The following is a 12,500-nucleotide window of genomic DNA, read 5'->3' as shown; positions in this document are numbered from 1 at the left end:
TAAGTGAGTTTCTCGTTCTCTCATCATCATCATCACCATCATCATCATCTATATACATATATATATATATAGATGCATATGTTGTGTGTATGTATACGACTCTTTGTTGCTGTGGTTAGGTAGAAAGACACTGGTGGAAGTTTCAAATCCAGCCAATTTCATCACCACCACCACCACCACCACCATTTCGATTGTGATGCTGGTAGGCAATGGTTGCCATTATCATCAGTGTCCCACCACCACCACCACCACTACCATTGCCGCCACTGCCACCCCTGCTAACATCGCTGCTCTCCCCACCCCATACCATCATCCACAACCTGACCCGATATCAGTATTTTTTTTTCTCTCTCTCTCTCTTCAAAATAAAATAAAATATAAATGCACCCTTTTAAAGCCTAGCCAGGCTCATGGGCCCAGTTTCCCAGTTTCAATGGCATATGTGTACCCCAGCTGGATGGGACGCCAGTCCATCGCAGCATTACTCACTTTTGCCAGCTGAGTGGACTGGAGCAACGTGAAAATGAAGTGTTTTGCTCAAGAACACAACTTGTCGCCCGATCCAGGAATCGAAACCACAATCTTACGATCATGGTGCTGACACCCTAACCACTAGGCCAAGTGCCTCCATCTCTCTGTCTTCAAAATATCAAAGTTAAAAAAGAGTTGTGGAAAATACCTGTAGAGTTTAGGACTCTCTCTTTCTCTCTCTCTCTCCCACCACAAGGGGACATCCTTATTCTCAGATGTCTGTTGGCATAATGTCTCCATAATTCCTTAAAATCTCCATTACTGACCACCTCTTGCCCGAACCATCTCTCTACACCCAACTTCTCCGTCTGTTTACAGAACCAACCACACGGCCCTTCGTGTTATATGTCACGTCATTTCTCTGACCCCTGTCCAGCCTTGTTTTGTCCAGCTATTCCTTAACCCACACCAGTTCCCTTTCATTTAACATTCTTTCAAGTAAATCACCCAATACATTTAGCTAAGCTTAATTAACTTTAATTAACTCAGTCCACCACTAATTACCTTCTCTCACCTTTGCATCAATTAACACATCATTGCACAACCCATCCTCACTCAACATTCCCTCAGATAACCCATACATGCACACTCGTTACCCTCACTCAACTTCAAGTGAACCACCATTATACAACCTACCCACACTCAACTTGAAGTGAACCACCATCATACAGCCTACCCTCACTCAATGCAACCCTCAAATAACCCATACATATGCACTCGTTATCCTCACTCAACGTCAAGGAATCCACTTGAGTGAAGGCACGTGGCTTAGTGGTTAGGGTATTCGGCTCACAGTCATAAGGCCAGGAGTTCAATTCCTGTTGATGTCCTTGAGCAAGACTCTTTATTTCATGTTGCTCAGTCCACTCAGCTGGCAAAAATGAGTTGTACCTGTATTTCATAAGGGCAGATCTGGTCCCATTCTGTGCCACGCTCAATTTCCTTGAGAACTATGTTAAGGGCACATGAGTTTGTGGAGCACTCAGCCACAGGCAGTTCTGTCAATTGGGTCAACGGGATAACTCGTAACCAATGACGTAACAGAAAAAAAAATGCCTTCCATCACTAACATGAATTTAAATAATTCCTGTCCCTTCGCTGCCATTTCTAGCATGTCACTAGTGCTGTCAGCATCTATGTGTTTACTCTCAGGTCAGCCCTGATCAAAGACGTTCCAACCGTGACCATCCAGTCAATTATTCAAATGTGGTGTATCTTGGCCTACATTATATATCGTTAGTGTTGTTTGACCCCAGATCAGATCCATCTGATCTCTATAATCAAAGACGTCCCAACAATGACCATCCCATCTAGTGTTTCTAGAAGTACACAATCCAAAGCTGCTGCTGCTGTTGTTGTTGTTGTTGTTGTTGTTGTAGTAAGTTATATAACCCCAGGTCAGCTCTGAGCAAGCAGACTAGGATCAAAAATGTTTCCAGCAATGGATCAACAGCATTTTTTTTTAAAATCCAGAAATTGTATATATGTATATATATATTATCCAATGTGTCCTTCCTATTTTAAAATAAAAACATGCAATCTGCAACAAATTTGGCTGTTATTTCTATGCCTTGCGAGCATGGAGGTTGGATGGATGGGTAAATTTTCTAATCAGAATAACCAGAAAGAAGAAGAAAAAGGAAAAAGAGTTTAATTATAAGAGAGATGGGGGGGGGGACGAGAGGGAAAAGACAGCAATGGAAGAGGGTGAGGCTATGTGTGTGTGAGAGAGAGAGAGGAGAAAGTCAATAAATAGACACTGTGGTGGGAGTGAGAAGGAACAGCAGATATATAAGTGAGAGGGGGAGTATAAAATATCAGAAGATATGGGAGAGGGGAGGAGAAAGAAGAGAGATATGAGAGAGAGTGAGAGAGAGAGAGGACAAGGAAAGACAGGGAGGGGGAGATTGAAAGTAGTGACAGAAGATATAAAGTAGGGAAAAGTATATGAAGAGAAGAGAGAGAGAGAGAGAGAGAGAGAGAGAGAGGTGGCGGGCAGGGGAGATAAGAGAGTAAGAGGTATAGCAGAGACAGACACAAGAGAGCAGAGTAAGTGATATGTGTGAGAGAGAGAGAGAGAGACAGAGAGAGGGGGAACACAGCATATATTAGAGAGTGACTATTAGCAGAGATAAATGAGAGAGGGAAGGAAAGAGAGGGAGAGAGAGAGACAGTATAGGATTTATATTGGGAGGTACAAAGAGGAAGGTAACAGAGAAAAGAGAGAGAGAGAGAAAGCAAGAGAGAGGGGGTGTTGTAAAGATAAGAGAGATAGCAGAGATAGAGTGTAATGAGAATGAGATAGAACAGCGACAAGAGAGAGAAGGAGGGAGTCAGAGAGAGATAAATTAGAAAGGGAGACACAGCAGAGAGGGGGAGTAAGACAGATATATATATATATAAAACAAAGAGAGAGAGACAGACAGAGATAAAGAGAAAGGGAGAGAAATATATATATATAGAGAGAGGGGACAGTGATGTGAATGGGGGCTGTGTGTGTGTGTGAGAGTCAGTGGAGGTTGAGGTTAGGGTCCACATGACAATACTTCTTGATGGTGATTAGTAAATAGCTTGAAGGGGTCAGTTTATATAATAATATGCAGTAGTATAAGGTCCCTTTGATAGTTGTGAGGAAGTGGGGTGGGAGGACGCCGAGGAGATGTCCCCCACAACATTGCAGCACAACCACACACATATAAGTGTGTATATATGTACATACACACACCATATAATCAGGGAATATATGTATATATACACACACACACACACACAAATACATATACCTACACATACATATACACATGTATTTGTGTAAATAGATATATATAAATTAAACACATATACATGTACGCACATACACACACAACTTGTATATATATATGTATATATATGTATATATGTGTGTATATATATATATATATATATACATATATATATATATATATATATATATACGCAACTCATCAGATTCCGTTGAACCATCCTGACTGCATGGTATAGAAGACAAACCTCAAATGACAATGATGATGATGATGATGATGATGATACATATGAATAATGATATATACATACATACATATATATATATATATATATATATATATAGTGTAGTATATTGCCACTTAAGTGTGGCTGACCCCTAGGGGTGGATGTTACTGTTGCTTTTAGCCCCAGGAGGACATCTCCTCCAGCTGGCTTATCGACACACGACTGTGTCCTGTTTGCCACAGTCGTGTGTCGATAAGCCAGCTGGAGGAGATGTCCTCCTGGGGCTAAAAGCAACAGTAACATCCACCCCTAGGGGTCAGCCACACTTAAGTGGCAATATACTACACTTTATCGTGCAGTTACTGTTAATACTTCATTTAGAGAATTAACATTGCTTATATATATATATATATATATATATATATATATATATATATATATATATATATATATATATATATATATATATATATATATATATATATATATATATATATATATATATATATATATATATATATATATATATATATATATATATATATATATATATATATATATATATATATATATATATATATATATATATATATATATATATATATATATATATATATATATATACATAAAGAGAGAGAGAGAGACAGGCATGGCTGTGTGGTAAGAAGTTTGCTTCCCAACCATATGGCTCCAGGTTCAGTCCCACGGCATGGCACCATTTAAGTAAGTAAGTGTCTCCTACTATAGCCTTGGGCTGACCAAAACCTTGTGAGTGGATTTGGTAGATGGAAACTGAAACAAGCCAGTTGTGTGTATGTATGTATATGTATGTATGTATGTATATATATATATATATATATATATATATATATATATATAGAGAGAGAGAGAGAGAGAGAGAGAGAGAGTACAGATTAAATTGAGTCTTGTAACATAATGTACAATGAGTGGTCTTTTTCACAATGGAACTGGCAACCACTAATATCCTTTATAAAGAATATTCTTTAATTCTTTTTCTCTGAAGATGGAATAGCTGGCTTTATATGGAGATCTTTGTTCAAAGGCTGGCACTTTGAACAAGAGATCCCTTTGACAACTTCTCCCTTAATTTCCATTCCCCAATCTACTTCCCGATTGTTGAATAACTTTTAAATGAGATAAAAAGTTTGGATGCTCAAGATACTGTGCTGTGAGATCGAACACATAGTTTTAGGATTGGCAAGCAAACTTCTTAGCCAAATGGACATGACTGCATCTGCACCCAAGCACACACACAAACACACAAACACACAAACACACATGTATTTTTATGAAAACAGAATTGCATTTTTTTGTGATGTGACTTTCATGATATTGCTGTGATCATCAGGTGGAATTCACACCTGAAGATCGCTGTGGCATGAAACTTACTTTCCAAGGAAAAGAAACTCTGTTGAAGTAAATAATATACTTAATCTGCAGCATACAGTGAATACTCTTTTTCTTCTTTTTTGTTGAATAACTATGACATATCTATATCTCTCTCTCTCTCACTCTCTCCTACTTTTATCTATCTATCTGTTTGTCTGTCTACATATAAATATATTCTTTTTCCCTCTTCACCCTCCTCTATATATATTCACCTCCCCCTCTGTCCTTTCTTTCTCCCTGTCTACACACACACATATGTATGCATGTGTGTGTGTGTGTGTATGTGTTGCAATCAACTGAAACACCTTTAAAGCTGGTGCCCCAGCATGGCCATCGTCATTGGACTGTGGCCAGTAAAAGAATAATATATATTGTATGATATAAAATAGATAGACACACATATATAGACATACAAACGTACAGATATATACATACGTATATGTGAGTGTGTATGTGTATGTGTGTGTGTGTGTAAGAGACATATGCATTTCTTTGATATCTGTTCATATATGTGAATGTGGTGGGTACAGATAGAGGTGGAGGTGGATGGTTGTAAGAATGGAAGAAAGGAAAAAAGATGTGGGGGGTATAGGGGAATGGGTAGGGTGTGTTCGTAAGTGGACAGAGAGAGAGAGAGGGGGGGGAGTGAGGTAGATAGGCTAAGAGTTATATGAAAACATAGACAAATGTGACAACAGCGGGATGGAGGGATGGTGGAGGGAAAAAGGACATCAAAGTAGACAGAAAGACATGAGAAAATATGAGAGAGAGAGAGATAAGAAAAATATATATACATAGAGATAGAGAGAGAGATGACATATGTATGTATGTGTATATACACACACACACACACATATCTCCATATATATATATATATATATATATATATATATATATATATGGAGAGAGAGAGAGAGAAAGAGATGACAGCTGGGAAAGCAGACAGAAGGGAAATGAAAGAGAAGCAGCCGAGAGAATGAGAGAATGAGAAAGTGATAAAGAAAGAGAAGAAAGAGAAGACATAGCTTGTAGAGAGAGGGAAGAGAAGACGTAGTTTGAAGAGAGAGGGGGGAGAGATAAAGGAGGGGGTAGAAAGAGAGAAGTGTGTCAAGAAGTGGAGAAAGTGAGAGAGGGAGAAAAGGAAAGAGAGGAGAGAGAGAAGGAAAGGTCAGTGTATATGTGTGTATGTGTGTGTGTGTGTGTAAGTGCATACACATAGGAAGGAGAGAGAAAAACGAAGGACAAAAAAAGAAAGGAGAAAGTAGTAAACTTAATGCAGTGGAAAGAAGGAAAGAGAAAAAAGAGAGATAGAGGGAGAAAAAGAGCAGTGTGTGTGTGTGTGAATGCACACACACTCTCATATATATATACACTCACACATAGAGATGAGAGTGGTAGTAAGAGATAGAGAGAAATTATGGTGGGGGAGGCAGAATGAGTAAAAGCCAACAAGAGACAGAGTAAGAAGGAGCGAGAGGGATGGTAGAAGAGACAGAGAGAGAGAGAGAGAGAGAGTAGAAAAGGAAAGGGGGGAAGAAATGTGTGTAAAGAGAGAAAGAGAAAGAGAGAAAGAAGGGAGAGTATGAGAAGTTTTAGATATGATAGGAAGAGGCATTGAAGAAAAGGAAAGAAAAAGGAAATGAGAGAAAAAGGCAAAGAGGGAAAGAGGGGAGAGAGAGAGTGCGAGAGAGGGAGTAAGAGAGAAAGGGAGAGAGAGAGAGAGAGAAAGGGAGAAAGAGAGAGAGAGAGAGAGAGAGAGAGAGTCGTGTGTGGAATTGTGTGAAATGAAATGAATTGAAAGGGAGCAGCAGACTGAAAAATAAAATGAAAGAGAGAGAGAGAGAGAGAATAGAAACATATATATATAGAGAGAGAGAGGGTAGTAGGGAAAGAGAAGAGAGAGATGGAGAACAAATGGTTAGAACATGAGAATGAATGTGAGTAGAAAAGAGAGAGAGAGAGAGAATGATAAAGAAAAAGAGAGAAAAAGTAGAGAGGAAGAATAAGTGAGTTAGTGAAAGAAAAAGAGAGAAAGAAAGTAAAAGAAAAAGAAATTAAGGGAGGGGTAAATGGGACAGAGAGAGAGAGAAAGGGGGAAGGGAGAATGAAATCAGATGAAGAAGGAGTAAAAAATTGAATGAGAAAGAGAGTGAAAAGGAGATGGAGGAGATACAGAAAAAAAGATTGAAAGTGTGAGAGCCAAATGAGATTTATATATGTGTATGTATGTATGTATTTGTGCATTATGTATATTGTGTCTATATAAAGATGGTATTAAAGAAGGAAAAATGTGTATAAATATATGAGGGAATGAGATATATATATAAAAAGAGAATGAGTGGTAGAGAAAAAGAGAGGAGAAAGAAAGAGGTAAGTAAAGAAAAAAAAGGAATAAAGAGAAAAGGAAAAGGACAAAGCTCAGAGAGGGGACAGCCCAGAGAGAGCGAGAGGTAGAGAGAGAGAGAGTGGGAAGGGAGGAGAGGTGATATATGGGAAGTGAAAATGTGAAGGGGGGGGAGAAGAGGGAGAAGGCTGAAAAGTTTGGTGGTAGATATATATAAACATTGAGAATAGTGAAATCTGTCTGTCTGTCTGTCTGTCTATCTCTCTCTCTCTCTCTATCTATCTATCTATCTACCTATCTATCTATCTATCTATCTATCTGTCTCTCTCTCTCTCTCTCTCTCTCTCTCTCTCTCTATCTGTCTCTTTCTCTCTCTATCTATCTGTCTGTCAGTCTATCTATCTGTGTATCTATCTATCTACACATCTATCTGCGTGTCTGTCTTCAAATATATATGCATATATATGTATATATACATACATATAACTGTATATACATGTATGTATATATGCATATATATATGTATGTATGTATGTATGCATGCATGTTTATATATTATATATATTCACCTAATGTACTTATGTATGTATACATATATACAAACATACACATATATAAACACACACATATATAATATATATATATATATATATATATATATATATGTATATATATATATATATATATATATATATATATATATATGTATGTATATATATATATATATATATATATATATATATATATATATATGTATGTGTATATATATATATATATATATATATATATATATATATATATATATATATATATATATATATATGTATGTATGTATGTATATATATATGTGGATGTATAGATACACACATATATATGTGTGTATCTATCTACCTATGTATGTATATATATACCTGTGTATCTATATTCCTATATTCCACTAGCTGAATACCTTACCTACCTGCCTATCAATCTATAATATATATATTGGTTATAATATAAAATATATACATATATAATGATTATATATGCAAACACCTACATATATGAATGTCTGTATATATATATATATCTTTAGATATGCACACACACACACACACACACACACACACACACACACACACACATATATATATATATATATGTGCATATCTAAAGATTAATATATTTATTCAAATATTCTCACATAATATATATAACACACTCACATACACACATATATATACATAATATACATACATATATATATATATATATATATAGATAGATAGATAGGTAGGTAGATAGATGGATAGATATATAAATATATAGATTGTTTTCTTTATATATATATATATATATATATATATATATATATATATATATATATATATATGTATGTATATATATATATATTAACTCACTTGGTCTTGAGCCTAAGTTAGAAATCAATTTGTGTATTTGTATGTAAGTAAATATATACACAATCATATGTGTGTATGTGTGGATGCATACATATATACATATGGATTGACAGTTATATTTTATGTGGGGTCATACATGTATGTATATATATATAATTCATATGTATATACATCTATATATGCACACACACACATATATGTATATATACACACATACACCCACACCTATATATATATATATATATATATATATATATATATATATATATATATATATATATATATATATATATACTTACACACTAGATATTGCACAAATGAGTATATGTGTATTTATGTGTATATATATATATATATATATATATATATGCACACACATACATACATACACACATAATCCCATGTGTTGCATGATGATAGAGGGTGGGAAGTCGTCGGTGGGGAGAGGAAGAAGAGAAAGGGAATGACTTGTAGAAGAGAGAGTGACACAGCTAGAAAGAGATAGAGAGAGACAGAGAGAGTCTGTGTGAAAATTAATAAAAGTGAGAGAGATAGGGAGTGCGAGCGAAAGAGAGAGAGAGAGAGAGAGGTATGGAACTGAAGGGGTGACTGAGAGAAACTTAAATTGAGAGAAATGATGAGAGATGTGGAAGGAGAAACGTAGACAGATAGAGAGGGAGACAGATAGAGAGGGAGACACGCGTGGAAGGAGGCGACGGCGTTGAGAGTAGAGAGGGAAAGGGAAAGTGTGGTGGGGTGGAAAAAGGGGAGCTGTATGGTTGAATCAGAAGGGGAGGGTTGGTGTATGTATGGGGGGAAAAGAGAGAGGGAACTAGAGAGAGAAAGAGTAGTGTAGAGAAGTGAGAGAAAGAGGAAAGCGTGACGGTGTTGAGAGGGGAGGGAAAAGAAAAAGAAAAGTAGAAATGTGTCAAAGAGGAGGTGGATAGAGAGGGAGAAAGGGTATACTCTGGAAGAGAGAGAGAGAGAAAGATAAAGTGATGACAAGGAAAACGAAAAGGTAAAGAGAAGCAGACAGAGAGTGAGGAGGTGACAGGAAGAAAAAAGAGAGAAACAAGAAACGACAGACAGAAAAGAGAAACGGAAAGGGGAGATGAGGTATAAGAGAGAGAGAGAGAGAGGGTGGCTGAAAGAGAGGAGAGAGGGAAAGAACTTAGAGGAGAAGGGAGTAAGGAGGTGACATACAGAAGAGAGAGAGAGAGAGAGAGAGAAGAAGAAGAGTGAAGAGGTGACAAGGAAATAGAAAGAAAGAATCAGACAGAAAGTGAGGAAGAGAGAAGAGGAAAAGAGAAGAGTGAGAGAAAGAAAGTAAAGAAAAAGAGGGAGAAAATAAGAGAAGAGAGGGAAAGGTGAGGTAGAAAATGAAAGGAAGAGAGGGAAGAGAAGAGAAATAAGGAAAGATAGACATGTGTGTGTATGTGTGTGTGAGTGTGCATGTGTGTTTGTGTGTAAGAAAAAGAGAGACTGCGTGTGAGGAAAGTGAGAGGAGCGGTTTGTGAATAGAAGGAAAGGTGGGGGGATATAAAGAATGGAAGAAGCAGACGATAGAAATATAAAACGACAGGAAATATGAGAGCGAGGGAGGAAGGGAGAGGGAGAGAGAGGAGAAAGTTGAGTAAGAAGAGATAACAGAGACAGACAGGAAAGGGAAGGGATAGAGAGAAAGTGGAAGGAGAAAGAGAGGAAAAGGAGAGAAAAGAAATAAAGAGTAGAATGATAAGGAGGGAGAAATTAGAGAAGCTGTAGGAAAAGAGAGAGAGAGAGAGAGAAAGAAGAGAAGCAAAAGTTCAACAAACATGCATACATACACACGCACAGATATATCTATGTGTGTGTGTGTGTGTGTATCTGTATACACTTCATACACACACACGCATATATATATATATATATATATATATATGCATATGCGTGTATATATATATATCTATATATATATATATATATATATATATATATATATATATATATAAATGGACACATACACCCTTCCCGCTTCTCTCTTTCTCTATACATATATGTATGTATTTATGTATATATATATATATATATGTATATATATATATATATATATATATATATATATATATATATATATATATATATATATGTATATATATATATATATATATATATATATATATATATATATATATGTATATACACATACACACAGAGCGAGATGTATACATAAACACACACACATATATATATATATATGTATGTATGTATGTATGAATGTATCTTATATACATATATATGAACACACGTATGTGTTTACATGTGAATGAGAAAACAAGATAAAAATATAGATAGGTAGATAGATATACAAGTACTTTTGTAGACACAAAAACAGACATATATATGAATGTATATACATACATATATACACCTATATGATATATACATATACTTGACTATGTATATATATATATATACATATACTTGACTATGTATATATATATATATATATATATATATATATATATATATATATATATATATATATATATATATACAGAAAAGAAAACTAAATTATACTAGAATGTTACATGTAAAAAAAAACAGTTTAATAATACACACACACACACACACACACACATATATATATATATATATATATATATATATATATATATATATATATACATACACACATACATATAATGTTTACATACGTACATATACATGTTTATATACATACATACACACATACATATATATCTTTTAATCAGCTTATATATTTGTTTGTCCATAAGTTTATCTGTCTTTCTATATATCCGCGTGTGTGTTTATCGGTGTATATCTGTCGTTGTGTGTGTGTGTGTGTGTGTGTGTGTGTGTATGTATGTATGTATATATGTTTGCATGTATGTATGTGTTTGTGTTTGTGTGTATACATATATACTGATAGATTGATAGACGGAAGGAAAGGCACAGATAGATGGATGAGTATAAACGGAATGAAAGAAAGATATATAGTTAGATAATATAGAAAGACATACATACATACATACATACATATATATATATATATATATATAGATACATATTTATATATATATATATATATATATATATATATATATATATATATAGATACATATTTATATATATATATATATATATATATATATATATATATATATATATATATATATATATATATATATTTATAGATATAGATACATTCAAACACTTACATACAGATACAGTTAACTAAATGTATAGACAGACATACATGCATGCATACATACATATGGATAGATAGACAGATACACAAATAGACGGACAGACAGATAGATAGAGAGAGAGGTGGATAGATAGACAGATAGATAGAAAGATAGGTAGATAGACAGACATATAGATAGACAGACAAATAGAGAAACAGACATGTAGAGAGATATACAGGTATATATGTGTATATATATGTATGTATATACTTATATATATATATATATATATATATATATATATATATATATATATATATATATATATATATGTATAGACACATAGATAGACTAATAGATAGACTAATAGATAAACAAGTTAAGACGATTAAAAAAACTAGGAAACTTACCTGAACGATGAGACACTTGCTGGTGTTTTTGTTATTCTTTCTCCCTGTCACACCGTCTGTATTATCATCTATCTGTGGGCAGGTACCCCCGAGTGGCTGGATGGATAGATGGACTGGCTGAGGAGTGGTCAAACACTTCTCTCTTATTCATCTACCCAACTTTATGAGTTTCCAACACCTTCGATCTACCATCGGGCACTTTCCTTCTTCCTTCCCTCTCTTCGTC

At 34.8% G+C, this 12,500-nt stretch overlaps 1 protein-coding gene across 1 annotated transcript in view; it reads right to left on the bottom strand.

Annotated features, from left to right (window-relative positions):
* The window catches only part of LOC106870072 (uncharacterized), a 48,518-nt gene that overhangs the window by 33,216 nt on the left and 2,802 nt on the right, over positions 1–12,500 (bottom strand). Inside the window, exon 1 of the mRNA XM_014916043.3 lies at positions 12,275–12,500. This exon is cut by the window's right edge and continues 2,802 nt beyond it. The gene's annotated coding sequence lies outside the window, so the exon portion shown is untranslated. The remainder of the gene's footprint in view (positions 1–12,274) is intronic.

The sequence above is a fragment of the Octopus bimaculoides genome, chromosome 14, assembly GCF_046866305.1.
Source record: "Octopus bimaculoides isolate indiv1 chromosome 14, ASM4686630v1, whole genome shotgun sequence".
NCBI lineage: Eukaryota > Metazoa > Mollusca > Cephalopoda > Octopoda > Octopodidae > Octopus > Octopus bimaculoides.
The sequence above is the reverse complement of the archived record's forward strand: the minus strand, read 5'-3'. Positions and strand labels throughout refer to the sequence as shown.